The 22570-nt window shown below is 35.0% G+C and overlaps 1 pseudogene; it reads right to left on the reverse strand.

Moving 5' to 3' along the window:
• Positions 1 to 5722: 5722 nt before the first annotated feature.
• On the reverse strand, positions 5723 to 5878 carry LOC103746800 (annotated as a pseudogene).
• Between the last annotated feature and the right edge of the window lie 16692 nt (positions 5879 to 22570).

Raw genomic sequence — 22570 nt, forward strand, 5'->3', positions numbered from 1 at the left:
ATTCTTTCATCATATTCATCATTGTTCTTTTGAGTTCCATGTCCTGCATTGTCTCTAGCGGGTTTTCATTGTGCTCCTCTAGAGGATTACTAGCATTTGGTAGAGATACGTTATTTTGGTTTTTCATGTTATTATTTTTTCTCTGTGATTTTGACATGTGAATTTCTTTTGTAGTTTCTGACTCTTGTGTCATACTCAGGCCTTCAAGTTTAGTTCTGCTTCTTTTTTTTGAACTTTATGTGTCTTTGTGGTTTACATTTTGGATATGATTTGGATATGAAGCACTGGTTCGTCTAATCTTCTGGTTCTCTCTTTTGATTTTATATTGTCAAGGCCGGATTGATTTTGTCTTCCGGAGTTCCGCAGTGGCCCAATTCCAATGTGGGTCAGAAGTTTTCAGACTTTCTCCTTAGGTCTGGAATCTTCTAAGAATGATTTTGGCCTCAGGAACTTGGGTGTTGGACTGACCTGAGATCCTGGCCATGACCGTGCCATGCAGGGATGCAAAGGCAAATGGGGTTGGAAGAAGCCCCAAGATTTCCCAGGGAGTGGATTGAGTAGCTGGATTGTATTGGATGCAATGGATTAGGGAGTGGAAAGGTAAGCCTCGGAGCCCCAGAAAGAGGCTGTCCTCCCCAGAAAGAGGCTAGCAGTTGTTGCAGGATCAGGGAAATAAAGGGTAGGTGAGGGTGGGGCCAGGTCCAGAAGCAGTGCTCCTAGGGCCCAGGGAAGGCACTAAGTTAGTCTGGGTGAAAAAGATCAGGAAGCATTATTGGTTCCCCAGGTGTCTGGGGCCCCAAGACTAGGAATGGCGCAGGGCCCAAACTAGGAGTAGAGAACAGCGGGGGAGATGGAAGGGTGAATGTGGCTTGTGGAGTCAAAACACAAAGGGCTGTGCTATAGACTTACCCCAAGAGGTCTGAGGATGGGAGTGCAGGCTAGGAGAGTTAGCCGGTGGTGCAGGTCCCGGGAAGCAGAGACAGGTGAGGGTGGGCCCAGGTCCAGAAGTGGTGCTCCTGGGTCCCAAGAAAGGGACTAAGTTGTTCTGGGTGAAAAGGATCAGGAAGCAGTATTGTTTCCCCAGGTGTCTGGGGCCCCAAGACTAGGAATGGCTCAGGGCCCAAACTAGGAGTAGAGAACAGCAGGAGAGATGGAAGGGTGAATGTGGCTTGGGGAGTCAAAGCACGGAGGGCTGCGCTATAGACTTACCCCAAGAGGTCGGAGGATGGGAGTCAATTGTAGGATATTTTTAAGATATGGTGTTATCATTTTACACATCCATAAAATGTACAATGATCAAACTAGAATAATTAGTAGTTTAATCAGCTCATATGCTTATTGCTTTATTGTGGTGAGAATATTTAAAATCCTGACAGGCTTATTTAAATATGAACTATATTCTTATTAATTGAACTCCTCCCATTGTATGGTAGGGCACTAAACTTGTTCTTAGTGTTTGTAATGTCATACCTACCATCCAACTTTTCCAGTAATAAAATGTTTCTCTGGTAAGTATGTCAGGTGGCCTTCCCTTTGCTCAAACTAAATGGTGCAGTTTAGCAAAGCACCAGTTTTTTGAATAATATCTTTCCATGTTGGGCTTTGCCAGCACTATGACGTGAAGATCTATGATAACAATAATGCTGTTCATCATTTCATATGTACAAAAAGGAACAATGTTGTCATTTAAAATGTATACTAATCTGGAGAAAACATTTCTTTTTGTTTCTGTACATTTCTTATTATTGAATAAACGTCAATGAATACAGAAGATAAACATCTATTTAAGTTCCTAATTTCAATATTTTTGGATATTTATACTGTGCTACTTAGCATTAGTTGTGAAGTTGACACACCTTGGTAGAGGGGCTCTCAACTGAAAAGTTTCCTCCATTGGACTGGCCTGTGGCCATATCCGTGGGATGTTTTCTTGATTGTTAAGTAATATAGGAGGGCCCAACCCACTGTGAGTGTTACCAACCTTGAGAAGATGGTCCTCTATTGTATAAGAAAGCAGATTGAGCATGGGCTAGGGGAACAGGCCAGTAAATAGCTATCCTCCATCACCTCTGCTACAGCTGCTGGCCCCAGGTTCCTGCCCTGGGTTCAAACCTTGGGTTGCCTCAGTGATGAACTGTGACCTGGGAGATACAATTCAAATAAACCCTTTTCTCCCCAAGTTAGTATTAGTCAGAGTGCATTGTCCAGCAATGGGAAGCAAAATAGAACAGAAATTGCTACTAGACAGTGAGCTATTGAAGTGACAGACCTTATTTTTTGTTTTGGGGAGGATTGTAGACATGTTTGGGACCTTGGGTTGAAAAAGCCGTTGAGTGCTCAGAGCTTAGTGAGCTGCTTCTGTGGTGCTTAGAACAGTTATGCTGAAGAGAAATGTAGACAATGAAGCCTGGGTTGTGACTTATTATGGAAAACAAAGACCTTTTAAGGCTGTTTGTATCATATCAAATTAAGAATTTTTAGAAGTGAAATCTTACGCTTTACTGAGACAATTGATGCTGCTTAGCTGGGCCTTAAAATCTGCTGTGAGTAGCAAGAGACCAGCATCCCTAAGGTGAAATCTTCTGGCAAGTATTTTCTCAGGGTCAGCAGATAGAATTGTGGTCCATAGGGGGTCTGAGCCTTCATCTCAAGCTGGAAGCAGAATTTGTTAATGTGTAAGACTCTCCTACATGGTTCTGGTGTTGAAAGCATGAAGGGGTCAATAGAACAGCTGAAGCTTGGCACTCTGAGAGGCCAAGAAAAGCCATTGGTTAAAGTACAGCCTCAGTTGCAATGAAGACCCCCAGGATTGACCCCAAAGAAATGTAACCAGTTTCTTGGCTAAAGTCAAAATATCCTTGGGCCTGTTAGCAACATACTCTGTTCCAAGGCCCAAAAATGTCAAAAGTATTTGGGAGCTTGTATCTAATCCTAAAAAGACTTTGTGGTTACCTCTTCAGAGGGGGATATGTTGGAGGGGAGGGAGTGGGCATGTATTTGATCAAAACAACTTATATGCATGTATGAAATGCTCAGTTTTTGTAAAAGTTAAAAGATATAAAGAAAAAAACTCCATTTATTACATGAAAACAAACTGTTCATTAAAAATCATGATTGAACGCCTTTTATTTATTTTTTTGAGTTTTTGTGATTCTAAAAGATGCTAGAAATATGGAAACATCTTACTTTGAGTGTGATGTTGATGTCACAGTGTTTGCTTGTATCCACACTCACCAAGGTTTTGATTTCAGTTCTTGTATTTTAACAATACTCAAACATGGAGTCTATTACTAAGAGAACATGGAGTATATTAACCTTGTGATCTTGCATTATATTTCTTTCACCTACCTTATAGTTTAAGTTTATAAATAAAAGGTTAGAAATAGATATCATTTAGTACTCCTTTATGTCTGATTGTTGCTACAATAAATTCTCATAGAAATTGTGGTTTAATGAAGGAAAGGTTTAACACAATGCTCTAGGAACCAGGTCTCAAATAATTTCCAGTGTAAATCTGTAAATACTGAATGTTTTTGGAATTCCTAGGGCAGTGAACTTCTCCTGTTCCTTTCCTGCTTCCAAAACCCCTGTATTCCTTGGTTTTCCATTCCATGTTTAATGACAGCAATCCATCAGCTTCCAGTTTTTCCAATTCTTTGACCCATTCTCTGACCATGACTCTATCTGGCCTCTCCCTTTCCCATATGAAATTCCTTGTGATAACATGTTAACCCCTAGACAACAAAAAACATAACCTCCTCTATCTCTAGATCCTTAGCTCAATCCCATTTGCAAAACCACCTTGGTCAATATTATGGATTGAATTTGTTGTCCCCACAAGTCTCATGTGTTGTAATCTCAGTCTGGAAAATAAATGGGTCCTAAAGACTCATACTGTAGTGAATGAATCCATTCATGATTTCAGAGTTGAAGGGTTTTTAGGGTGTAGGGAAGGGAGAAAATGATTAAAGTTGGAAAAGTGTCACTTTTCTTCAGAATATGAGCAACACCTTTTTGATCATTCAATGAATTTTTAAAATAATGTGGCGTCACACAGAGAATGAGAATTTTGTGAGTTATTAGGTGGTAAAAATGATAAGGGCTTTAAAATTGTATTCATATTTCTTTATCAATATTGAATAGAAAATTATAAAATTAATCCAGGCAATATTCTCACATAATATATACTTGTACCCTGAGAAAAGTAAAGTGGCTATAACTTTGCTAAGAATTCCTTGGGGACTAGGAAAAAGGAAAGCAAAGAAAAGAGAATGATCTAATCAGGGTAAATATGTGCATGCACAGACTTTTTACATTCCTGTAGTCTTAATATAACTGCCCTGTATCATGAAAAATGCCCAGTCATCATATATGCTACTGTACATAGGCAACAAAAAGTGACACTAAATCTAAAGGGGACTATCAAAGGTTCTGCTGCACTCAAAGCTGTCTTTTGGATACTAATACTACGAGTTAGTACAAAGACTAAATAAATTGCTTCTTGGAAGAAAAGTCTCTCTCTGTCTTCTTTCTCTACACAGTACCTGAAACATTATTACTTTATTCTCAAAGAGCAACACCCTAGGTCTAGAGTTCACTGGAATCAGAGCTCATTTTTCACTGCTTAGAAGTCAAAAAGTACATGCTTCAATAACGTGTTTTTAAACAGGACTTAGCCCATATTCTGAACTGACAAAATGATTCAGACGTGTGTCAGTATTTTCATCTAAAGTTTATCATTTTATTCTTCATAAATGATTATGGAGTAACCATTTTTAGTACCTTGGTTTTATAGATGGGGAACCAAATGTTAGTATGCAGTAAGGATTTCTAAGCCACATTTTATGTATGTCTTATGTGAATACCTACCTTTCAAATTTAGAAACAAAGCCTTGATACATCTAAAGAATCCTGTCTTTTTATTCTTTTCTTCTTTTGGATGCTGTTACAATCTCATGGAAATGTAGATTTGAAGTGTCTTATAATAGAACTGGATAGGGCAAAAAGTAATTGGAAGAGGATTCCAAAAATATTTAGGGAAAGAAAAGTGTGAAATTTATCATCTTTGAAATCTAAAATAAACAATAGGGCAAAGAGACAGTCTCCCAAATAGAAGAAAATATTAATATTTAAATATTATACATCTGAAATGAGGTAAGAATTCCAAAATATAATGACATAAAAATAAAAGAATTTAAAAGAAGGTGATACACCTGCAGAAAGATGCCTCAAAAGATGAAAATATGGCCATTGGGTAGATATTTTCATGTTCCATATGAAAACAAATGCTCAGAGAGAAACATGCTCAGCACAACCACAATGAGATATCATTTCACTAGTTTTTTGATACTAACAAATAGGTGAAAAAGAGGATGAGAAATGCTGGCAAGGAATCCTTTCATTTTATAAAACCTCTAAAGTAATATGTTGACAAGCATGTGGAGAAAAGAGAACTCTTGACCAATGTTGGTCAGCCATTACAGACAACAGTGTGCAGTTCCATCAAGAAAGCAAAAATGTAAGTTCTATATGAGTAGCATGTCCACTTGTCACATATCTATATTAACAAGATACATATTACTTTTTTTTGAAGGTTCTACATATTTATTGTTGACCTAATGTGCTCAAATCTCCAAGATAAAAACTTTCAGTTCTATTTGGTAGACCTAATGATGACCATGAGTCAGCTTAAATGGTCAGTCATGCCATGGTGTATGAATCCTCACAAACCCAGCTTGGTTCTCCTCCAGTGTCTTCTCTTGGAGTTGTATCCAATTTTGTTACCGGTTTTTATCCAAATCCACTGGGGAATAGAATGATTTTGCTTTTGTTTCTTGGCCAGGAATCACTTGATTCTGAAAGTCTTGTGAGAAGACATGGTGAGAGACCCAGACAAGTGTACAGAAGATGATGGTGGATGAAAGGAAAAGAGCAAGATGCATATCACTTTAATAAAATATTTGAAGGTCCACAGTACTGTCTGGTACTTTCTCCATTTGGAACAAGACTTTCACATGTGGAACATTGGAGAACATTCATCCGAACCATAGCAATATCCAAAAAAAATTGAACTTGTATGTGAAATAAGACATCTGCACGTCCTCATTTAATGGCATATTATTCAAAATAGCTCAGAAATGGAAACAATCAATGTATTCATCAAATAATGATTGAAACTTGTTGCATACGTGTGCATATCCACACACAATTCAGTTAAAGTAAGGATGAAGTGCTGTCATATACAACTAATGGACAAAACTAGAGATTATTAAGTATAATAAGCCATACTCTGAAGAACAGACCCAAATGATCTCTGTTATATATATTTTAAAAAAAGAAACAAACAAGAAATGACCTTATGTAAGTTGATAGAAGAATAGTAATTACTGAAACTTGGATGGTGGTGAGAAAGGTTGGGAAAATATTGACTCAAGAAAATTAGAGTTAGGTTTAAGGATTTCTAGTGTATTATTATTTAGTAGAGGCACTAAAGATAATAATAATATATTGTATATTTGGATAGACTGGAGAGTTCAGCAGGGTGATACACACCTGTAATACTAGTGCTGGAATGGTTAAGGTAAGGAGTCTACTAAGTTCAAACCTAGCCTAAGCTGGGGCCAAACACTGTCTCAACAGCAACAGTAAAGCCTGCAAAAAATAATTTTTAATATTGTTTCATAATTTAATTTAAAGTGTTAGAAAATATACTAATTTGTTTTCTGACTTCAAAATTATGGAATCTGAAAGTTTAAGGACCACATAGAATACAAAACCATGTGCAACTTTTGTTATTATTTGAAATTAATCTAAAAATAAAATTAAAAAAAACTCTAATTTTATTCAAGCAAAATTTTTTTAATCATACCCATTACCTAGATGCTTTTTAGAAGGATAGTATAAATAGGAACAAAATTATATATACATGATTTTGTTTTGCATATACATTTTTCACCCAGGCACAGCCTTTGTGTTTTTTAAATTTTTGTAAAATAAATTCTTTTCACCCAATCTGCTTAAAATAGAAGAAATATCCAATCCTAAAATATTCTGCTTTTCAAGTATTTGTTGTTTGAAGGAGACTATGACTTATATATGATCACTAGATTATGCTGAAGGACATTTGGGTACAAATACCTGAATGAATAGAACTTAATATGTATGGTAGAATACATGAAGTTCAGTGGGGGGATGGGGAGGCATGAATGGGGAAGGGGGTCTAAATTTAATTAAGTGCAATAAAAAAGTATAATTTTTTTAAGAAGAAAAATACTTTAAAAAATACTTGGTTGCTTGCTTCTACTAAATTATGTGATCTATTATAAGGTATCTATAGTGTGGCATGGTTACTATCCTGGAATAGCTTTACATATTCACAGTTTCAGATTGTTATTCATTCACTTCCTGTGGAAAAAGAACAAGAATCAAGTGATTTAGCAAAAGCCTAAATGTTTAATTAATGACCTTGATCTTTTGCTTTATTCACCCTATGTATTTGCTATATGCTTATTATTCAGAGACTTTTTTAAAAAGATAATGGGATAAACCATTATTATTTGGATAAACCCAAATTAGCTCCTTCACTTGCCTGTACATTAGACATCTTATTCTTTTATTTGAATCTCTCCAATCTTGATATACTTCTCACAGTTCTCCACTATTAGAAAAAGTTTCTGTTTTCTTGTTCAGCTATTATTCATTTTCTCTTTGTTAACTTTACATTATACTACACCATGAGTTACTTTGAAACACTGATACATTATTAGATATAATCCATAGTACTTTACATTAATCAACTGACACTCTCCTTACTACGTTTGACCCTTAGAATGGAGTCTTTTGTCATCTTTGGCTTCCTAAAGCTATATCAAAGTTAATTATGTACCTATAACTTATCTCTGATGGGCACTGGGTGACTATGATAGACTCTAATGATAAGAAAATTCATTTTAACCTAGGCAGATTGCATGCATCAGGATACAGTGATATTTACAGCTATTAAATGAATTTGAATTTAGCAGAGTAGGATTAACTCCATAACAATCTACCTCATATTTGTTTACATATTTACCTTGTTATTGAGCTTTTCTGCTCGTGAATCCCTTTATGAATGACAGTTCTTCTAAAAATGCTCCTTTACAAAATTTCATTCAGACAATGTCTTTGAAGTGTTTTTTGTTGTTGTGGTTGTGGTGGTTGTTGTTTCTTCCAGGGTAAAGCAAAATTTCAGTAACTCTTAGTATCACCTTAAAATTTTGAGAAATCTACATGCATTTTACAGTAAGCAGGGATGCGATGGTCAATGTTTTCTGAAAGTAAATGCGTAATGATTTGAAAGTGTGAAAATGCAAATAGAGATGATTACAACAAATTTAAGTATATTGAGAAAATACTGAGAGCTTATTGCATTTTGTGGTTTTGCTCATGGCCTCTGTTTTCTTTTATTTTTCTTTTTCTCAGTTTCTCCTTTTCTGTGCTCTGATTTCTTTTAAATCAGGAAAACAAAATTGATCCTGCAGGAAATGGAATAAGCTATTTGAACACTTTTCATTCATGGCCTAGCAAGACCTCCAGTTGCTGCCTGTGATTGCTCCAGGTGAAAAGTTTGATTACACTCATAAAAAGAGTAAAGGGATAGTAATGAAAGAATCGCTTTCTCAGACAGTCACGGCTCCTCGGTCTGCATACACAGCACAGCAGAAACAGGGAAGACAATACAAAGGGAATAGTTAAGAATACAAGTGGATTTGAAAGGTAGCAAAAGCAGGTGGGAATAATGTAGCACTAGGGCCGCTTTAAGCAGCATGGTCCAGGCATGTTTGTCTGCTCCATTTTATGTAAGCTGGATCACAAATACCTTGTGAACTAAGCTCAGCTTCTCTTCCTTGATTACTCTCTTTAGCTAAGTTATATGTCTTTTAAGGCATTTCATATCCTGTTAAAATGAATTAGGTTACAAAATTACAAGTAATTTCCCACCTTTTCAAGTACATTTTGGCTTCAATATTAGCTCTTCTTTGGTGTATTATGGTCACTTACCAGATCATAAGTGTAGAAAACAGTGGTCAGTGAGTGTGTGTACGATTGTGTGTCTGTGTGCATGTGTGTGTGTGTGTGTGTGTGTTTAACAAAGATCAAAATGGAGTGTATTTTGAATTTATGTTTCTTTTTGAATAACATAAAAAGCTTCAATTAAAATCGGATAATGTGCCAAGTGTTGTGGTGCAGACCTTCAATCCCAGCACTCTGGAGGCAGGTCCATGAGACTGAGGCCAATCTTGTTTACACAGTGAGTTCTAGGCTAGTTGGGGCCAGAGAGAGCTCCTTTCTCAAGGAAAAAACAAAAACAAAATAAACAAACTAAATATTGGAAAAATAATGAAAAAATTTCAAGAAAATAATGCAAATAAACATTGCTTATGTAATTGACTTTATGTAATTTGTAATTAGTAACTTTTTTGTGTACTTGAAAGCACAATAAATAAAGAAATATGGTAGAAATATTGCACAAGCTGATCACAACCAATTTATCAAATTACTATTATAAAATTTTTATATGAAACGGTCATTCTTAAATTTATTTTTCTTCAATTAGCTATTTCCCAAGAGAAACTTTTTATTATTTTTATTATTTTTAATTTATATGAGTTTCATATAAATAAGTGAAATGGAACCAGAGACATGGTTCTTCAGCTAAGAGAGCTTGTGGCACAATCATGAGGACTGGAGCGCTGATCCCAACACCCAATTAACAACTCAGGTGCCATATTAATGCCACAACCTGAGCTGTGAGACATCTCTTTCCTTCTGCTCTCCATGTTCAAAGGCACACACAATTGAACATACAAGAATTCATATACTTGCACAGATAGACAACAGACACAGGCATATACAAATAAATAAATCTTAAAAAAGAAATGGAACAGGGTAAATAAATTTAAAATATCAATGGTATTACTCCAGAATAAATTTTCTTGCTCACATTCAATCTCCCATTGGCCTTAGAAGTATATCTGTCATAGTAGTTACTGTTATATGTCACTTATTTTCATACCTTTAAATGAAAAACTTCCTCATAAATGGAGCAATTATTCATTTCAGTATGCCAACTCTTAGCAGGTTGGTATCCAATGAGTAGTAGTGTGCCAAGTAGTACCTTGTAGAGATAGACCAGTTAATTGAATCAGTAGATTTCAATCCACAAATTTACGTATTAAAAGAGATATTCAATTTAGTCTTTTATTTGAGAGAGTGTGTTACATAAATATTTCCTTTTATTCATGTAATTCATATTGAGAGAAAAGAAATTGAAGAATGGCAGTGTCACACACCAACTGTGATCATTTGATTCTCATGATAAGAAGCAATAACTGGGTAAGACATTGTTGTCAGCATGAAGCTGCCTTTTTACAACTTTTGGCTGCATTAAACTTGTTTCTTTAGAAATGGAAATTACCTCATTATTTATCAACTTTGCAGTGTTCTACTTAATTCCAAAAATGGCATCAGTAATAATTTCTAACACATTTAAAATTATGATTTTGAAACTATTTTGTGTTTTCTTTAATATGTTAATTTTCAAATTCCTTCTTCATTATGCTTTTATGAACAATTTAGTGTCGATTTTGGAAGCAGAAAAAATGATCTTGTCCATATTGTTTAGGCCTTGGATAGGAGTATATATATATTCCTATTAAATTTTTTAAATAATAGCACATGAACAAAATGCAGAGCATTGAAAGCAGAGTTATATATCGTGTCTGAAAGCAGTAGATTTAAAGAATTTTGAGGAATACCTCAGGAAAACATTTGATAAGAAGAACTGCTTCAACTTTCATGTCTGAAACAAATAAGAACCTGAATATAATGTTTTCCACCATAGCTTCAGTAGCTTTGGTCTCCAGTGAGGGAAAGTTAATAAACTCTGACCAATGAGACAAAAATAAATAATAAATAAATAATAAATAAATAAACTGATACTATAGGATTGCATGGAAACTTATGCCTTATAAATAAGTTCTGGCTATGTCAAAGGAAAGAACAAAGTATTTGGAAGGCAAATGACATTTCTAACTGAGGAGACAGAGATACATGTACATGTTGCTCCTGGTGGTTAAGGTTCATAACACAGCTCAATTTTTTTGGGAAAAAAAAAGCAATACCAAACAATATTTTTAATTACTTTATAAAGTAGCAGATACGTGTATATCCTTTGGATACATCCTATTTTGGGGTTGATCCTCCCTACACCCCCATCTTCCTACTATCTCCTCTCCATACCCCCACTTTTAAAAATATTATTTATTTAATAACCACATACTTAGAAGAAGCATTTCATTACAACAGCATTGATATATTCAATAACAATTTCCAGAGATAAGATGCATGTCTTCCAAAATTGGCTGTAAATTTTTAGGTTTGCAGTTGAATTATTACAGTTATACAATATTGTGCTCAGAAAGTCCTGTTGGATTTTATTTGATCTGTCATTAAATGCATTTTGGTCAGAAATCAAAGCTTCAGAATTTATGCTTCTGAAGCTTATTGACATTTATATTTGTGCCATGGCATAGACCACACTGACATTTAAGATGTTTGCACATGCACTTCTAATCTCTATATATCTGATTATTACTAGTCACAGTCGGTTACTTTCTGAGCTCCTTGGCATCTGAGCATGGATATAAAGTCATCAGGTAGATTTCAATGGTAATGTTTTTCACATCTACTAATTATAAAGGAGCAAATTTTTCTGCTTAAAAGAATTTTTCTTTTTTTCTTTTTTTAATTTTTTAATAACTACATGATTAGAAGAAGCATTTCACTACAGGAGCAAGAGTACATCTCTTTCACGAGTGGCTGTAAGTTTCTAGGTTCACAGTTGAATTAATACAGTTATACAATATTGAAGTCAGTAAAAGCCCTGTAAGACATAAAATTGAATGAGTTTTTAACTTTAAAAAGATTTCCATTTCATTTTAGAATATATTGTTCCTTGCAGAAAGGCTCATTGTTTTTGCTACTAACTCTGAGATGTTGGCATATGCATCTATAATCTGTATGTATCTGATTATTACTAGTCATAATTGGTTGCTCTTGGATCCTTGGCGCCTGTATATGTCTATAAAGTCATTGGGTAGATTTCGATGGTAATGTTAATCACCTCTACTAATTAACATGACATAAATTTTCATGTTTCCTCCTCAAATATAATACATTTTAAAAAATTTGTTGATTTTTTTTTTGTGTGTGTATATCACACAGAACATCCCAAACCATTTTATTCAACTATACACCCACATGCCAGATGGCACCCTCCCATAGCCTCCCTGCCCCCACTAGAGCCCTTATACTCTGATATCCCTGCTACTGTCTGCTGTGTTGTTGGCACCGCCAGCCATTCCCCACTACTTGTCCTTCTGGTGAATCTAGTCAGCCTATCTAGAGGTCTTTGTTTTAGGAGGGTCAGCTGTTCCTCATCTAGCAGCAATAAGTTGTCAGTGTTCCTTTAGATAAGATTTGGGTCTGCTGTTCATTTTCCCAGTTCTATGATCTGGGAATCTCTTTGGCCACTGTGGCCAACAACTCAAAAAAGGTATCTCCTATCTGGCATTGTTGTTTTTTATGTAGACTTTATCTTGCATATGGACTCTTAAGAAATTATATTGGCCCCTTTAATCTTTGGTTGTACTCAAAAGAGGTATGACCGTAGGAGAAGGGTATTATTAAGGGAAAAAGGGGGTAAATGGGGGCACCTTAGGTGGGAAAACCATGATGGAGAGTTGAAACAATGCAAGAGATAAATAATGCCTAGCTAGTTTTAAAAACCAGAGGAAACCATAGTATTCCTACAACCTACTGACATATTATACATAGCAGATCAAGAAATATATGTCTAGGTAAGGTTTATCTGAGAACAACTGGTCTTTGCCAAGATTTATCTGCATAACACACAGTAGTTAAAAGTACCAGACTAGTAGAACTAAGTTTCTTGAATGTTTAACAGACTTACTTTGAGGCCTATACTAATTTAGTCAGAGGGACATAAAGGACACTCTTTGCTCCTTGCCCTCCTAGGTCAACTAGTTCCATGGGACTATGAGCATCTCCCAAAATGTCCTGTAATTGTGGTGGGTCACCTGTCCTCTTGATCAAGGAGGCCAAGGAGAGCCCACCAGATGGACTTGAACCAGTGTTTAGTCTACAAAGAGGAGGGTCAACACAGAGGAATCATTTCCTCCATGCTTCCATGGTTGCGCAGGACCTTTGACTTATCTTCACATCGGCAGAACTGGTAAAGGAAAAGAGACAGGGGCTCCTCCCAAGGCCATGTGACCCCTGAGGAACAGATCCTCAAATGACCTTAAGAGTGAAAACAAGTTGGTTTATTTGGGACAACTGTATGACCTTAAGCACCCAAAAGGAAAGCATATCCCCCCTTTTAACACTTCCTTCCATAGTATTCTGCCTTTTCACATTCACATTACATATGATTTACTATCTCCCTTCAGCGGTCTCCACATTTCTTTTTATTTTAAAGATCTTTTAACGGAAATATTGTGAATGAGTTGTCAACCCTGCTCCCCATGTCAAGTGAGGGAGTACTCCCCATGAGCTGTTGCTAAATAGATTCAGAGGTTCCCAAAAACAATACAAGCATTCATGGCCTTTGTTCTTGGGAGCCCAGCAGACCTAAATATCAAGTTTTTTTATTTTTGAAAACATTATACATTTTGGGTAAAGTACACAGAGATACCAAACTAGAATTTCAATCGAAGTTTCCTTCCTGCTGACTAGAGTCCATAGTGCCAGAAGGTGCTCGCTGTGCAAGCTGCAGTGCAAGAAAACTCATCAATGATCACATCCAGCTATAGAGCCTGTGTACTATAATAAAAGACTGCTTGGACATATATGCCCATTATTTTTCTGTGAATAAATACAACTTCTGGATTGCATATGAGGCTTGATCCATGGGAGATAATATATCACTGGTATGGTGGAACTTGTCAAAAGTCTGTGTCTAGGGAGATTCCAGATCTTCTGTGGGAATCTACTGCTAATGATATACCAAATAAGCATGCAAATAAATTGTGCTTATATCAATAGAGGAGTGCAGCTCTCAGCCTTGATCAGAGAAGCCTCTTTCCAAAGGGAGTAATGGTCTATGTGAGGCCTTATAATGGCTAAAGTGCCGAGAATAAGTATCTACTGTGTGCTCAGACAAAATTAGAATAATAATGTCACACTTTTTGAGCCCCAGATAATACTGCAGAAGAGGTATCAGAAAGAATGTGAAAGTTGAAAAATGAAGGGAAGGAGTGTAGTGCAGTATCGTGGCCTAAACACCACAGGACTGCTGCACAATGGCTTTGTGGCTAGAGGCATGAAGCCTGAGAAAAAGAGAAACAAAGGAAAAGTAGATGTAAGGGTAAGAAGGGAGAAATTTGGTAGGGGATTAGTGAGAAGGGGTGCAAATATGGTAGTAGATCCAAAAAATGATCAAAATATATTGTATGCAATTCACAAAAATTCAATATTTTTTATAAAGAGTGGAAGGGGAACTAGTTGGTAAGAAAAAGGGTGTTAGTAAGAGTGGCAATGAGATCTTTAGAAGTAGTTTTGTAGTAAAAAAATTTATATTTGGAATCTAAATAAGGCTGGGCTGAACCTCTTCCTTGTTATATATGTATACATATATAATCTTACATTTTTAGATTTACAGAGGAAATCAAATGGTGCTTAAAAGATATCAATAAACAAGATTCCAATGCTAAAATATTACAGTGTTCTGCTCATTAAGACCTTTGATAAAGGTTTTAACATGTGGGTGGTGTGGCATAATAGTGATTTTTCAACCAAAGAAATCAAATATGCCACATTTCAGTGGACATTTTAATTTTTAAATATAAATTTTATTAATTAATTTTAGACAATGTATTTTTATCATATTTATCCCCTCCCCTACCACCTTAGCAATCCAAATTTTTTTTAATGTCCACAGAGTTCAATTTGTTTTGTGTACTCTTTGGTGTGGGTCCATACATTCAACAATGGTTGATCTGCAAGTGGTCGCCTACTTAAAGAAAACTGACTCTCTCCTCCAGCAACTATTTCTTGCCAATAGTTCCTTAGGGAGGATTGGGACTTCATGCTCTCCTCAACATTCCATGCTGAAATTTTATCTGACTCTTGTTTGCACAGATCATGTGCATGCTGTCACAATCACTGTGAGTTCATATATGCAACTGCCTTGTTGTGTTAAGTAAACACTATTTTGATGTAGTCATCTAATGCTTCTGGCTCTTAAAATATTGTCATCTTCTCTTTCATGAAGGATGTGATATTGGTGTTCCATTTTGGGCTGAACACTTTGTAGTCTTTTGTCCTCTGCATCTTTATCAATTGTGGGTCTCAATATTAAACAGAATCTACTACAAAAAACTTCTTTAATGAAGATAGAGAGATGCAATGATTTTGGGGTATAATGGTAAATCAATAGGAGTTGAGTTAATACTATTTCTGTTTAGCAGAATATTAGTAAGAGGTGTTACCCTAGTATCTATGACCCATATAACCATAGGTTCTTGGCCTCAAAAGCAATGCTTGTGGAGTGGATCCTAAATTCAATCAGAGAATGTTTGGTTACTCCCATAATAATCATGCCAGTACTGCACCAGTGGGCATAGCATGCTAGACCAATCATTACTGTAACTCACAGGGTTCATATCTGGGTAAGACTGGTGATTACTTTTCTCTTCCAGTACACAGTAAATTTCAACACTATGAAAGCAAACCCATATGTACAGTGAACATAGATGACCAAGTATCTCTATAGTAGGATATACAATCTTTTTGTTATATCTTTAATATGGTAGGTATATTTCCAGTAGTCATGTTGATAAAATATTGTGTATAGTAATTTCTTCCTATTGAAAATAGAAAGGAAAATATATTTAAATTCATTATTGAGTGTGTTATTATATCCAAAAGGCTAGAAAATAATCCTTGAGTAATTTGCTGCTCTTGCCACGAACCACAGTCTGATTCCTCACACCCACTTCTGACAGTTCACAACCACATGACACTATAGCTCTAGGGAATCTGATTCCCACTTCTGGCCACAACAGGCAGAACACACATAGACATGGACAGAGATACATACATTAAAATAAATCAATTTTTATTTAAAATAATTTTTATCATTATTGATTCTGGAGGAGTATATGTATTGGTGTATTGTGATAATTTTTGTTATTTAATAATGTGTTTACTACTTTTAATTAACTGAGATATGTGTCATTATGCTTCATGTTCATGATTTATTCACTCAGAAATCTTATGCAAACACTGGCCTTTTAAAATAGAGATTTATTTATTTAAACCTTATCTTAAAATGTATCAAAAAAGGGAATTACAAACAATTTTAAATAGATTTAAATTTTTAATTAAATTTAACTGCAGCTTGCAATAATGACTAGTTTGTTCTATGAAAATGTCAGAATAACTCAGAAAATTCACTTACAATTCCCACATAAAACAAATGAAAAGTTGACAAAAAAAATTTTAAAAAACTTTCTCAATGATATTCCTATGTGAGCTGCCAGCATTCAGTGTGAAAGAGCATTAGTGTCATTTATATAAGTCTTTCAAGTCAATGACAGAACTGGGCCAGAAGCAATGCGAACAAATTGAATGGTAGAAGCTGCTGAACGGCCATCTGAAGCTGCAGCAGCAATGCCACTAGCTGTTCTTTTCTCCTTTGCATGGACAAACAGAAACAAAAGTCTTTCTTCTGTGGTTTGATGAAACAAAACCCTCATATTCATACTTTACTCTGTCCACATAACTCATTATTTCATTCATGCTAATTGATGTTAAGGAAAATCTAAATAATTTTGATCACAGTTCTTTATTGAAAAATAATGCATAATGTGAAATGTTCTCTTATGTATGGAGTCTGCATTTGAATGTGTGTTTAAATTTAAGTGTGTATAGAAGTTAGAAAGCTATTAAGGCACCATGAGGTAAATTTCAAGGGAAGGAAGACAGAACACAGGTGATATGATAGGGGTTGGGAGGGAGGTGAATACTGGAACAGGAAGGGTTATGTGACTTTGGGATGGGAGGGCAGTGTAGAGGACTGACTATGGGAAGGGTAAGAAACACTAAAGAAATGAAAATGTTACATGGAAACTACTAATGTAGAACCTTCAATGGAGTTGCTGTATGAGTGGAGAATGCCTTTCCCAGAAAGCATGGGCCAACAAATAAAATGTACAGGGAGAGGTATAAGTTACTTCTTTTCAAACTGTTGATCACTAGGGTTTGACAGATCCAAACATAACAGCTATTGCCATTGTCCTTGTTTACCCTCCAAAATATGATGGTAAGACTCGATTACTGAGGACACCACATACCTGAGTCATAGAACATGGAGAAATCAAGCTGATAATGACCTGGAAACTTCATTTCTACTGTCCTGCTTTCAAGCACTGGATGCTCTATACATGATAGCAAGAGAGAAAAGTAACCAAAAGGTTTTTTTTTTTTTTTTTGGGGACCCTGGGGACCCTGTGAACTTCAATAATAATTTGCACACCCATTGCTGCAATAATAGTGTGCATGTTACATTGGTAGCCAAGCACTTTCTGGTTGAATTTAAATCACACTCCAGAAGGTAGAGCTCATGCCTAGAACTATTAGCTGGCCCCAAAACCTTTGATTAGCTAGGCCACAGTCTCTAAAAGAGAACTTAATACTATCATTCAGCTAAATGGTCATATTAAATAGCCTTCCAAGTTCCTTAATTCGTTCTCATAGACTAGTTCTTTTCTCATATCTCATTACAGAGGTTTCTTTCTGTAGTAGATGATGAAGATTGCAGAGTCCCACAAGTGGTCAATGTGCAAGTAATAAGAGACTGTAAAGTGCTCAGCTCCAAATGGGACATCCATATCACATTTCCTCCCCTCAAGGTGAATAGTTTGTTGCAGAGAGAGGGAAAAAAGTACTGTAAGTGTCAGGGATTGTAGACATTTGCAGTAAAATAATATCTACTGAGCAGAAGAGACTTTATATATAGTCATAGCAACTGTGACTACATGCACACAATCTTAACAAAAACAAGCCAACCAAAATTCCAGGATGAATGAGGTATGGATCCATGAAATTCCACCTGTAGCATAGACACTATTAAAAACTAATGGCCCCTGGGAGAGGGAAAGTATGTCTACTTCAGGGATATGGCCACTGAGAAGCTACCCATGCTCTAGTAAATGGAACTACACCCATGCACACACAAGCAAGACTAAACTCAGTGGGAAATAATTTTACATAAAGCACATGAATTGGTAAGGTAACATTAGTGGGAGGGATAAGGGAGGAATCTGAATGGAGGGAATGGAGGGTGGATTTGAATAAATCATATTATATGCATGTATTTAACTCAAAAAAACAAAAATGAAAAAAAAATGTGTTGACATGATAATCAACATGCTAAATCAGTTAATTCTAAAATCTTCAGTAAAAGATATTTCCCATTTTAAATGATTTGGCTGAATAATTCTTCACCTCAAAACTCATTATTTGTCTTTATTTTTCTTAAATCTTACTTTATTCCTTGACAAGACCTGTTTCTTAAGAAACTCATTGTCTGGATGATTGTCTTCCTCAATCCCTGATTCATCAAAATTCATTATATCATTAATTCCAAAATTACATTTGAATTTAAATGGCCAGTTCCTTTCATAGTAAATAATAAAAACTTTTGTGTTTATATAACTATAAACTAGTCTCTGCACTCTTCTTTCCCTTTCCTTTATGCTTTAAGTGTCATGTGCAGAAATAAGAATTAGTTGACCTGCTCCACCTATCTGACAGCTTTGAAGATGGTTTTTGGAAGATTTTGAGACATAATTTACCTTATAAAATCAAGCTTTTTGTATATAGTATATGTCAAATATGGTTTCTCATGAATAATATCAGTAATAGTTTCTTCTTTTCTATCATCACTTTTGTACTTTTATTGTTTGTTTGTTTTTGCTTTGATGCACAGTGTCTGTGATGTTGCCAGGATTGACTTGGAACTTGATATATAATTCAGTCTGGTCTTGACATATTGCTTCTGCTTCACCCTCCTAAGTGCTGAAATACAGGTGAGGATTGACGTATCTAACACTGAAATATTTACAAAATATTTGTGAATATATTTCAATTATTTCTTTATATATATCTTTTGTTATATTATCCAGGTAATGAATTCTAAACTCAGTAAAATCATCATTCTTTCCATTTTCACAAATTATAGATCAGAGAGAATAAATAATATCACCAATTTAGTGCAGATATCAAGTAGCCAGGAACAGAATCAGAAATTGGTGTCTGACTTTAAGCTCAAATTTATTTTGAATCTTTATATTTTTTATGAGCACATTTGCAAAAAATGAAGCAAATGCTTAATTTTCGTGTAAGCTTTATACCACTTTTATTTCTTGCTATAGTTTTATTGTGAAAACTTTCACTACCTATAATTTATTTACATTCTTTATTCTGATCCAAATTTATGAGTTTTGATTAGCAGAATTTCATTCTTTCTGAGGTTACAAGCATGAATTTATTCATATAACTATAGATATGCTTGGGGATTGAATAAGTTCAGAATCAGAAACATTCAGAAAGCATTTATTTCTATTAAAAAATTCAAAGCTTTTAAAATGTCATATGTATAGAGAATTGACCATAATAGTAAATTAGAAATCTATGACCCTATTGTGAAACTTAAAACCAAAAAGATTATTAAAATTCTTTCAAGATATTATTAACAGTTTCTATTTCATCATTTGTTTTGGTTACTATAATTTTAAAGCTTTACTTATGATGTGTATTTTATTGGATTTTCCACAAGATCTCTTTTTTATGTTGCATAGTTGATGTTTTAATTGGCTCTTATTATGCTCATTATTAACAGTCATCATTGGTATGACATTTTAGGGTTTTTAAAAAATTTCCTTGGGATAGAACTCATTAATTTGTAAGTATGAGGCAATTTCTCTGTCTGTGAACTCTGTCCTCAGACCACAATTCTTCTTCAGTATGTAAGGAATGGATTTGTTAAACTCTCTTTTCATTACTTTAGATATATGATTTTTATATGTCAGCTTTATTCAAATTCATTGCACTTTGCACTTTGCCATTTTTTTCTATTCTCCAAATGATTTTAAAGTGTGTTGCTTTATTTCAAAATATTTGGTTAATATCCGGATAGTTCAGTTGCTCACTTACACTCTAATTTCATTTTTATAAAATTAGTTACTTGTATTTAATGTAAATGACTGTTTTGCCTGCATGTAAGTAAGTGTACACATGCCATGCCATGCCCATAGAGACCAGAAGGACACCAGATCATCAGATTCCTTGGAACTGTCATTAGAGGTGGTTGTTAGTTACCATAGGGTTCTATAAACTGAACTTGAGTTCTCTGGAAGAGCAGTCATTGCTCTTTACCACTGAGCCATCTCTCCAGCCCCTACACTCCAATTTTTTGATAGTAAGAACATGATTCTACATCACGTCAATTATTTTAAAATATTAACATCTTTAAACAACAATTTATACTGTCACTTGCAATAGTGATTTGTACTTGAAAATTACCTTTCTTCATGTAGGTAACAGAATATTTAGATCATTATGGTTGACATTGTTCATAGTACCAAATTCTAAGATTGACCTGAAAGATACCCAACTTGGGATTCCCATGTTTATCTGGTACTCTATCTCCTCCAAAAATAATGATATTCTACTGTTGAACTGAGGTCCTGAAAGACAAAAAACTGAGATTTCTTTACTTGCCACTGGACTGTCTTCTGAATCATGTCCCATGAAAGTTAAAGTAGATGTGTCACACTATCTTTGTCATAATGAAACAAATAAGTTATGAGTAAGCTTGCAAGTTAATCTTATAGTTCAGTTAAGCTTCATAATGGTAGCCTTAGCAGTCTCTAAATTTGATATCATTATAGACCTGTGAAATTATTTGGAATCTAAGAACTTTGTGATGTAATGTTTACATCATGCAAACATGTTTACGTGTCCAAATATTTTTCTGTTAGCTTTCAAGTTATTGTTTTATTCTTGTGCTAAATATGAGAATATCAGATATCCAAGAGCCACACTGATGATAATAGTTTCTACTATCATTATGTTATAACAAATCTTTATGTTTTATGATTTAGTACTTAATTTATTTAGAGATATTTATGGTGAAATGTAGAGTCTACTTGTATGATTTATATATGTTTCAAAAATGTGTGTATCCCAATTGTGAGTGGTAGAAAAATAAGAACAGATTCATTAAGTCCAAAAGGTTGGTGTTTAATTATTTCTTCCATTTGTTTTTCCACTGAGAAAGGAATGCCAAACTCCACTAACAATGCTTAGCCTGTAGACTATTTTTAAAAATATTTTCATTATACAATGGCATTCTGTTCATAGCCAGAAACCACCTCACCTCTCGATGTCCACCTTACTACTCCCCTGATCATGTCCTAGATGATTATCATTTTTTTAATAGACCTGTTGAATCTAATCTTTGTTTCCTTAACCTACCAGAATCATATCAGTAATGAAAACTGAATCTCCATTTCCTAACATGTATCAGTTAGCAAAAGATCTTTAGCTAGGGATTATTTTACTGTCACAACTTGTGCTGTGGATTCATATGTACAACTAGTCTGTTGTATCCAGACAACACAGTTTCCTTTGTTCATCTACCACCTCTGGCTCTCATCATCTTTCCATTCCATTTTACATAATGGTCCCTGGCCTTGAGAGGAGAGGGAACAATACAAGTTTCCCATTTAGGGCAGAGCATACTAAAGTCTCTTATTCTGTGCATGTTGATCATTTGTGAGTCTCTTTCTTAATTAACAACTGTTATAAAAAGAATGTTTTCTGGTTGAAGTTGACTCACTAATCTATGTATATAACAGTAAGTCATTGTCAGTCAGTTCTAATATTATATCTATTTATCAGAATGATAGTAATAGCTTCTCCCCTACTATCTGTGTCCTATCTACTCAAAGGTCCAGAGCTCTGATAGTGTCAGGTATGTACTTTATTTAGTGAAGTGTGCCTTGAAATCAATTAGAAAATGGTTCATTATTCCTATAATATTTATACCACTCTCACACGAGAGGGCATATTTTGCAAAGTCAGTTGTTTTGTGGCTCATAGGGTTCATAATTGTGTAAGACTGATTACTTTCTCTTCCAGTAATAAGCATAACACTATCTGGTACTATGAAGGGTATCCAACAGAGAGGTAGCTTTAAGATCAGTACCAATTTGATTTCTCCTTGTTTTTTTCTATGTACAAGCAACTCAAGTACATATCATATTCAGTAACAGGGTCTTTCCCTCCAGTTCTAGTGCATAACCAATACAATGGCAAGAATAAGTATTCTTTGAGGATGATTGGGCACTTTCTGATCAACTGCAAAAGAGCGAGTCCATTCCTGACATTGGGCTTTTCATTTGCTAGCCTGTGCTGTGTATTAGGCCATTGAACCCCAGTT

This window comes from Nannospalax galili, unplaced genomic scaffold (genome assembly GCF_000622305.1).
Source record: "Nannospalax galili isolate Female #2095 unplaced genomic scaffold, S.galili_v1.0 scaffold140, whole genome shotgun sequence".
NCBI lineage: Eukaryota > Metazoa > Chordata > Mammalia > Rodentia > Spalacidae > Nannospalax > Nannospalax galili.